Here is a 10,560-nt window from a genome sequence, read left to right on the forward strand (position 1 = left end):
TAAGCAGCACTCTATTTTCTAACAAAAAACCCTTTTGTTTGAGTTTCATGGGCACTACAATAGTCCTGTTGTTTTTAATTTAGATGGAATATCTAAAGAGTTTAAAGGTGTCTGTCTACCATTAAACAGGTTTTAACAAGGTTACGGCTTTGGTATACAGAAACTTCAGCCTGCTTTGTACCATGGCAAACACACCATTACAAGTCCTTTTAAGCTTTTATTAAAGATAGAGAAAAGAAGGAAAAACAGTTATCACATTTAAAATGTGAAGTATTAAATAAGACTTTCATTTTAACAACATTCTGTGTTCCCTTAAGCTGGAGAGTTTTTTTAGAAAGAACCCTCCTCCACCCTCATCTTTGACAGTCTCTTAGGCCTTGTCTGCTGGCAAGTTTCTGCGCAGTAAAGCAGCTTTCTGCGGTGTAACTCCCAGGGTGTACACACTGCCGAGGCACTTAGTGCGCAGAAACTGCACAGTTGCAGCGCTGTAAAAGAACCATCCCAACGAGAGGCATAGAGCTTACTGTGCTGGGGCTACAGTGCTGCGGTGCCAATGTAGACACCGTGGTTGATTACAGCGCTGCGATTGGCCTCTGGGAGGTGTCCCACAATGTCTGTTCTCACCTCTCTGGTCATCAGTTTGAACTTTACTGCCCTGCCCTCAGGTGACCAACCGTGAGCCCCACCCCTTAAATTCCTTGGGAATTTTGAAAGCCCCCTTCTTGTTTGCTCGTTGCCACGTGCAGTGGTCTCAGCGCATCTTTCCAGGTGACCACGCCTGCTCCACACACCAGGTGATCCCCCGCTTGGAGCAATGCCGAGCTGCTGGACCTAATCAGCATTTGGGGAGAGGAGGCTGTCCAGTCCCAGCTGTGCTCCAGCTGTAGGAATTATGATACCTACGGACAGATTTCATGATGCATGACAGAAAGGGGCCATGACTAGGACACACTGCAGTGCAGCGTCAGAGTGAAGGACTTGCGGAACACCTACCATGAGGCACGGGAGGCAAACTGCCACTCTGGTGCTGAGCCCTCGAGCTGCTGGTTCTACAAAGAGCTGGACGCAATACTCGGTGGCGACCCCCAACTCCACTGCGAAGGCCACTGTGGATACTTCACTGGCTCGCATGCCAGTTGAGAGTGGCCTGAGCCAGGAGGAGGAAATCTTGTGTAAGCAGAGTCAGGATGGGCTCTGCCCTGACATCTGGTGGTGAATTGTGGGGAGTGTGGAAGGGAATTTCAGGTATTTGCATTGGCACACCCACCCCGCCTGGCGTGGCCATGGCAGCCTGGGATGGCTGTTTTGACAGCTCTGGGATCCCCAGTTTCTTTGTTGTTGGGGCAGGAGGAGTGAAGTGTTGTCGCCCTGGTTGTGTGGATAAGGAACTGTGGGACTGCTTTGTGACAGAGATGTCTCACCATCAGGTGGGTGGCGCTTGCTAGACAAGGGACAAGGGTGCCAAAACCCAGTGAATTGAGAGAGGTTGGGGATTGGTGTGTGTACCTGATGGTATGGGCTGCTTTTGAGGGCCTGGAACACCAATTGCACATCCTCCTCTCTCCTCTGTTGAAGAGCAGAGCTAATTTTGAATCCATTAGGAGTCCATCTAGAGGCTGCTGAGCTGAATTCATGTTGGGCCAATGGTGCACCAGCACCTGGGCTCCCTACTACAAGCTGAAATCACTAAAAGAGCTAAGCTTACTGAGCTGAGATCACTGAGTGCTGTGTTAAGTAGTGGGGGAGCCTGAAGATCTATCGCTAAGCGGCTGGCAGAGCAGAGCAGTTTGCAGCACGTTGGAGCAGTCCATGGAACAGTGAGCGGAGTGGAGCGGTTTGCGGGAGCGGCTCACAGGTCAGCTGGAGGAGTGGCACAGCTGGTGGAGTGGAGTAGAGCTGGTCGTGGTGAAGGCTGCAGCAGAACTCCACGGAGAGGCGGAGCAGTTTGCAGCACGTTGGAGCAGCCCATGGAACAGTGAGCGGAGTGGAGCGGTTTGCGGGGGCGGCTGGAGCGGCTCATGGGTCGGCTGGAGGAGCGGCACAGCTGGTGGAGTGGAGCTGGTCGTGGTGAAGGCTGCAGCAGAACTCCATGGAGAGGTGGAGCAGTTTGCCCCTGACCCACGTAAGATGCCCCTTAACACCCTGTGTACGCCTCCCCATTTCCACCCAGGCTGGGGGGTGGGAGAAACTCTGCAGATAAACTTTTGAACTCTGGGGTGGCACTGACCAGAAACAGAGACTTTTGGGTTGTTGGACTTTGGGGTGATTGGACTTAAGACCCTAAGGGGGAAAGGACATTGCCAAACGTACTTGGAGGTGGGTTTTTTTTTGCTTACGGTTTGTGTTATAATTCTGTTTGTGGTGTTTCTCCAACGTGATGCCGCATTGTTTCCCTCCTTTATTAAAAGGATTTTGCTACACTCGGACTCCGTGCTTGCAAATGGGGAAGTATTGCCTCCTAGAGGAGCCCGGGGGGTGGTGGTATGTAATTGTCCCAGGTCACTGGGTGGGGGTTCAAGCAGGTTTTGCATTGTGTTATTGAAACGGAACCCCTGGATACTGAACCCGGCCCTTGTTGCTGCCAACTCAGAGGGGCAGAAGGGTTACACTTGGATGAGGATGTGGAGGGGGAGAGGGACCCAGAGGCAGAGGATGACTTGGAGGTCAGAAATACATGCAGCCAGGAGCTCTTCTCTACCCCGGAGGAGGCTAGCCAGTCACAGCTGTCAGATCTTGACGAAACGCAAACAGGAGAGGAGGCCCCTGGGAAGTGGCTTTGATTTGGGGAATTGCTGAAGTGAGTTGTTGGGGGTACGAGGGTTGCAGAAAGCAGTTTTGTGTCTGTATGATGCGCGCACCACCACATGCCTAGTCTGAGCAGTGAAACAGGATGTTGATCGACTCCCTCACTTCACGGGAATCTGCCTCAGAGATCTCCACGAAACTCTCATGGAGATACTGGGCAATCCGCTGCCGCAGGTTCTTTGGCAGAGCTGCTTTGTTTCTTGCTCTATTGAGGGTAACTTTCGCATGCCACTCTGCCGTCACGGGGGGCACAGAGCGGCTCTTAAAAGTGATGGAGCACCAAGCGGACACGCTCCAGGTGCTACTAACACTACAAACCGAGCAGCTCTGTGCCCCCCCACAAGTCACTGTTGCAAAACTCTTTCCCGTTTGGCCCCCAGACACTGCCAATGCACTCTTACCAACCTCCTGGCTCCAGTCTGTACCTGCTGCATTCCACTCCTCCCCCGTCACAGTGCATCCCTGCAGACTTCCACTACCCACTGCACTCAAAACCCGTCCCACTGCAGTTTAGCCCTGCTGAAGTACAGTACCCACTGCACTGTACTCAAAGGATAAGGTTGCATATGACACTTGGACATACACAAATCTTTAATCGTCCTGGGACCCCACCTCCTCCTGGGACCCTCCCTTCTCGCATCTCCCTCAGTGCTGATGTGTTTTTTTGTTTGTCTCTTTCCTCCGGTTGTTTTTTTAATAAAAGAATTGTTTTGATTTGAAAGCAATCTTTAGTCCATTAATTGAAAGCAAACAGAGCCCAAAGCAACAGACACTTTTCTTAAATCTTCATAGTGCATCATCTGCACCAATCACAACCACCTCCTAGCATTATAAGCACTGCACTCCCAAGCATAGCAACAAATATTAGTGGATTTCAGCTTCAGATTGCTGCCTCAAGGCATCCCTGATCCTTATGGCCCCACACTGCGCCCCTCTAATAGCCCTGGTCTCTGGCTGTTCAAATTGAGCCTCCAGGCGCTGAGCCTCAGATCCAGCCCTGAGTGAAGCTTTCACCCTTCCCTTCACAAATATTATGGAGCGTACAGCATGCGGCTATAAGCATATGAATTGGCCAGGTCCAGCCTCCCATATAGGCAGTGCTAGCTGGCCTTTAAACTGCCAAAAGCACACTCAGTCATTCTTCACTTGCTCAGCCTGTTGTTGAACCGCCCCTTGCTGCTGTCAAGTTGCCCCATGTATGGCTTTATACGCCATGGCATTAAGGGTAGGCAGGGTCTCCCTGGATCACAATGGGCATTTCAACTTCCCCTATGGTGATCTTCTGGCCCAGGAAGAAAGTCCCTGCTTGCAGCTTCTTGAACAGGCCAGTGTTCCAAAAGATGCGTGCATCATGCACCTTTCCGGAGCAGCCTGCATTAACGTCTGTGAAATGCCCACAGTGATCCACAAGTGCCTGGAGAACCATTGAAAAATACCCCTACCAATTAATGTACTCAGTGACTGAGTGGTCTGGTGCCAGAATTGGAATGTGCGTGCCATCTATCACCCCTCCGCAGTTAAGGAAGCCCATTTGTGCAACGCCATCCACAATGTCATGCACATTACCCAGAGTCACGGTCTTTCCGAGCAGGATGCAATTAATGGCCCTGCACACTTCCGTCAACATGAGTCCTATGGTCGACTTTCCCACTCTGAACTGGTTAGCGACCAATTAGTAGCAGTCTGGAGTAGCCAGCTTCTACAGTGCAATCGCCACACACTTCTCCAATTACAGGGTAGCTCTCATTCTCATGTCCTTGCATCACAGGGCTGGGGTGAGCTCATCACACAGACCCATGAATGTGGCTTTCCTCATCCGAAAGTTCTGCAGCCACTGCTTGTCATCCCAGACGTGCATGACAATGATCCCACCACTTAGTGCTTGTTTTCTGAGCCCAAAAGCAGCATTCCACTTTGGTCAGCACCTCTGTGAATGCCACAAGCAATCTCGTGTTGTAGCTACTGTGCGTGGCAAGATCAGTGTTGAACTCCTCTTGCCTTTTTAGTTTAAGGAATAACTCCACTGCCACTCATGACGTTTTAGTGAGAGCAAGCAGCATATTGGTCAACAGTGCAGGATTCATTCCTGCAGACTGAAGAGGCAGAGTGCGCAGTACACAAATGGTTGAAAGATGGCGCCAAATGGGGACAGAAGCATAGGGATTTCTGGGATACGAAGCAATGCATCACAGGGCATTGGGACAGGACCCACGATGCCCTGCGATCCCCTCTGCCTTCCCACAATTCTTAGCGGCAAAAGAGGAAGAGATGTGCTGTGGGATAGCTGCCCACACTGCACCGCTGCAAGTGCAAATGCAGCAAGTGTGAACACGCTATTGTGCAGGCAGCTGACAGGGTGAACACACAACAGCGGTTTCCCTTCAGCGCTCTCTGAGTGAGACTGTAACTGCCGGCGATGTAAATCTGCAAGTATAGACACACCCTCAGATAATATTAAAGATAACTTCCCTTTTTGAGATGGGCTGGAGCTGTCGTTGTTGCTGCAGTTGTTAAAGTCTGATCCCGTTCATTGGCTCAAAGACAAAACAAGACAAACACAAATAGGGGAGAGAAAAGAACAGCAAGGACAGAAAATGTAGCGTCTGTGCCTGGAGTTGACCCTCACTAATGGAAAAATACAGACACAACACGTGGTCTTATCAGTCACTGTGAGTTCGTCTACACTGTGATAAAACATGGCACAGCTGCTGTTGACCTGGATCAGCTAACTTGGGCTCAGGCTGCAGGGCTGTAAAATTGTAATGTAGATATTTGGGCTTGGGCTGAAGTCTGGGCTCCGGGACCCTCCCCCATTGCAATGTTTCAGAGCCCAGGCTTCAACCCGAGCCCAAATGTCTACATTGCAATTTTATAGCCCTACAGGCCAGGTCCCGCAAGCCTGAGTCAGCTGATGTGGGTCTTTTATTGCAGTGTAGACATACCCTCTGAGACCTGGCAAACTTATACCAGCTTCAGGATCTTTAGGACATTGCTTTTAGCTGCCTCTTTCTGGTCACAGGCTTACAACAGTGTTGCAAAATGTGCAGTCCTGGCTGGCTAAGCCAGATTCTGAGAGTGAAAGAAAAAAGGGAGAGAGAGGAAAGAGAAGAAATAAGGTAGAGAAGGAAAAGGACACATGAGAAGTGAGGAGAGAAAGACAAAGTCTCACATTGCAGGTGGTATTTGGGATTCACCCAGAGCCTATAGAGGTGGCAATGTCATTTAGATTCCTTTCTCTGGCCTGGATGGATCAGAATCAGGATGATGAAGGCCCAGAATCCCAAGATACTGTGGGAACAGTAGCCATGAGAAGCTCACTCCAGTAGCCAATTTTTTGGCCCCAACATCTCTTTCTTTAAGGACCCCAAAAGGGAGTGGTGAGTGGAATAGCTCATCCCCGCATTATTTTGTTCACCAATTAGGCCTAATTTTTTACATCAACACTCACTTTTTAGGCATGAGGTCACAATCAGGCCCAAACACATGCTGTCCACACACATGGTGTGATTTTATTTTAAATCTATTTTAGGAGTAGAAGGTAATTTGTCAAGTGAAGAAAAGTTTTGTAAGAATTTCTAGTATGTAAACATTATCTATACTACATATTATTGTTGTTATTAATTAGATAAAAATTGTGAGGCATTTCATGAACATAAATTGAGCCAGGCTCTTACCATGCAGTTCTTGCAATCTGGAGGTTCACTTACTGAGTGCAGTACTTATTTATGTGAATCATCATGTTGTGTTCTCTGTTGAATTCTACAGATTTCAAGCTATTTTAAACCATTAGCAGCATTAGTCATCTCTTCACCAGTTCCCTACTTGTACTTGTTATTTTTTCTATTGTTCCCTTTTGGCTTCATCTTCATGACCATAGAGAAAACCCTCCAGGCAATGTCTCCCACATGCTTGTCATATAAATATTTATTATTTTCTGATTACAAACTGTTCTCTTTTGTTTATCCTGTTTCAGTCATATGTACATTGGTTTGTTCATTGTTACACAGAGTTCACAGTAAGGTGAAAAGGTTTGTTATAGTATCAACTGTAAAATAAAACAATGGTAAGAACATTCAAAAGTTTAGGTTTTCATAAAAATGCTAACTTGCATCTTACATACACTATACTGTCTGGAATATAGATATAATCTATATTCTACATGATAGTATCTTGTCAAACCTTGGAATTAGTTTCTATGCATAAATGACATCATAGAAATCATAGAACTGGAAGGGACCTTGAAAGGTCATCTAGTCCAGTCCCCTGCATTCAAGGCAGGACTAAGTATTATCTAGCCCAGTGGTCCCTAACCTTTTTGTGGCCAGTAGCACATTCATGTTTTCAGAAGAGTGTGGTGGGTGCCAACAATTTTTCAAGGCTTATTTTGTATTTGTACATTAAATAATACAAAAAAAATAAAAAGGTAATTTTACATGTAAAAGGTATTAATTAAATTATTCAGCAATTATTCTTTCACCTTCCCATGTGAATTTGCTCTTTTTTATCTACCTGTAAGAAAAATTAAGGAGTTTTTACAAAATAAATATCATAAACAGTTTTCATCTTATTTATTTTAAAAAAGTAAAATTATTTTTTGATTGGACAGTTTTTTGGAAAAATTTAGACTAGATGGGCATCTGTAAGCCGAGATCTGTATTTTGATTTTATGATGTTCATTGTTGAAAACAGAACTTCGCATAGATAAGTGGAACCAAAATAAGATTTTATTTTGTATGCTACATTTTTTAAGGCAGGAGACTTTTTTCGGTCAACCAGATTCCAAAAGTTTTCAATATCATTTTGAAGGTCCAAAATCTCCAGTTCCACGTCTTCTGTTCTTACTTGACTGAGACTTGCAATTGATGTAGCCATTTCTGTTACCTCTATTTGGCAAGTAAAAGGATTCACAAGAAAGGCAACTACAGGCTCAGTGATGGTGAACTGTTGAAATCTCTTTTCAAATTGTTCCAGAAGTGTCTGAATGTGGATAACAAATGGTGATAGGTTAAAATCACTGTCACATACCATTTCCTTCATACTTGGGAAATGTACAAGAGACTTCGTCTTCATATGTGACATCCACAAGATCAGTTTTGCTTTGAATGGTTTTACAGAACCTATCATTCGAGCCACATGTTTCTCTTTTTCTGGAACTCAAGATTTAAAATGTTCAATTTGTCAGTGATGTTGGCAAGAAAAGCCAAGTCCATTAACCAGCTGGAGTCTTCTAGTTGCTCGAAGTTCTGATTTGTGGACTTCAGAAATTCTTTGGTCTCTTCAATTAGGCTTAAAAAATGTGCAAGAACTTTACCTTTGCTCAGCCATCATACTTCTGTGTGCAAGATAAGATCAGATTGTTTATCATCAACATCTTCCAACAGGGCCTTAAAAAGTTGGTGTTGCAAAGATTTCACTCAAATACAGTTAATTATTTTATAACGACATTCATGACGTGTTGAAAAGAAAGAACTTTGACGCACAAAGCTTCTTGGTGGATAAGACATAAAGTTCAGAAAGGATTCATTCTTTTTGCAGAGTGCAATGAATTCATTGGCGCTGCCCATCATTGCTGGTGCCTCATCAGTGGTGATCACAGACATCTTGTGTAGTGGCATACTAACTGATGTTGCATATGATTTGAATAAATTAAAGATGTCCTCACCCTTTGTTCGCCCTTTCATAGGCAATACTTTTAGTAACTCTTCTTTTATGGTGAAGTCATTAAATACCATCCTCACCATAACTGCCAACTGCGCTGTGTCCGATATATCTGTCGATTCATCGAACTGCAGTGAAAACCAGTCGCCTATTTCCAAGTCATCCTTTAGCTGAGTTTGCATGTTGCTTGAAACTGCATGTATCCTCTTTGTAACTGTGTTGTCTGATAACTGCAAGTCTTGTATTGCCGACAAAATCTCATGCTTGTTAGGAAATCCTTGAAACAGGCAATCAGCGCCAGTCAAAAATGTTTCTTTCAACAATTCACCATCTTGAAAGGGTTTTTTCTTCTCTGCGAGCAGATGAGCAATTTTAAAGGAAGCAATAGTAGCACTTTTAGACTTTACCACTTGTCTAGTGAAAACAGATTGCTGGGCAGATAGGTTTGATTAATTTTCTTCTTTCTCAACTCAGATTTAAGTGGATGCTAATGTAAAAAGAGCCATGATTAGTTTGGAAATGGCGTTCAACATTATGTTTTTTCGGCACTGCAACAGTACCACCGCACAATAAGCAAACACATTTCCCTTTATTTTCAGTAAAACAATAGGATTCTTCCCACTCTGTGTTGAAATAATATGTACATTGTCTTTTATTTGAACCACTCATTTTAGGGCAAAATGTTAAAAAAATAATAAATCGCAAAGCACGAGAAAACAGCAGTATCAGTGCAGCGGAAGAATACTCACACACAGGGCCGGCTCCAGGCACCAGCGGAGCAAGCACATGCCTAAGGCGGCACATGTTAAGGGGTGGCATTCCGTCCATTCTTGGGTCGGCAGAGTTCGAGTGGTGTTTTTTTTTTTTCTGCTTCGGCAGCTCGGGCGGATTATTTGGGTGGGGGTGTTGTTTTGTTTTTTGAGCTTTGGCAGTTTGGACGGCAGCAGTCCAAGCAGTTTTTTTTGTTTGTTTGTTTGGCAGTTCTGGGCAGCGTGGAGAGAAGACAGAGAGAAGCAGCGGCCCTGGGCCTGCATGGGACAGAGAACACCGGCGCCTGCAGCCCCAGAGTTCTCTGTCCCCGGCAGGCGCGGGGCTGCGGCTTCTCTCCCTTGCTGGCACTACTTTCACATTGTGTCACTAGATGGGTGCACAAAAATGCCCCAGCGGGTGCCATGGTGCCCGCGGGCATCACATTGGGGACCACTGATCTAGACCATTCCTGACAGGTGTTTGTCCAAGCTGCTCTTAAAAATCCTTAATGATAGAGATTCCACAACCTCCCTAGGCAATTTATTCCAGTGCTTAACCACCCTGACAGTTAGGAAGTTTTTCCTAATGTCCAACCTAAACCTCCCTTGCTGCACTTTAAGCCCATTGCTTCTTGTCGTATCCTCAGAGGTTAAGAAGAAATTTTTTTCTCTCTCCTTCCCTGTTATCATATCCCCTCTCAGTCTTCTCTTCTGCAGACTAAACAAACCCAGTTTTTTCTATCTTCCCTCATAGGTCATGTTTTCTAGACCTTTAATCATTTTTGTTGCTCTGACATAGAGTTGGCCAGCAATTGATTACTCCAAGTGATTCTGGTTTTGCCTAATTTGTAGTCAGTTTATGCAAGTTTAGGATCACAGAGCAAGAAAAATTCCAAGATAATACTGTTCTTTTGAATCATTGAGTCCCAATCAGAATTAAAATTGAGCCCTCCTTCCAAATCCTGACTAGTTACTTTTAAACCTTCAGAGATCGATTACAGGATTTGGCATAGTGACCTAGACACGTCATTTGATAAATCGCTATCTTTATATTTTTAAAACTGTGTGTGAGTGATTCAGAATGCATTAACTATCACTTGATCTGCATACAAATTGAATCTGAATCTGGTATTTCTCCCACCCCTAGTTATTAATATGGCAGGCTATTATGGAGATGCTTGCATTGTTACAACTAGTGCTTTACCTATTTTGTGGCTAGAGAACTTCATTTCCCAGGGCTGTCAAACAGACTGTCATCTTTCAGAAGCACTACATTCACTAAAACAAAAACAAACAAACAAAAAACACTAAAAGAGGGGGAAAATCAATAAACTGAAGTTGTTTGCAT

This window comes from Mauremys mutica, chromosome 10, assembly GCF_020497125.1.
Source record: "Mauremys mutica isolate MM-2020 ecotype Southern chromosome 10, ASM2049712v1, whole genome shotgun sequence".
Classification (NCBI taxonomy): domain Eukaryota; kingdom Metazoa; phylum Chordata; order Testudines; family Geoemydidae; genus Mauremys; species Mauremys mutica.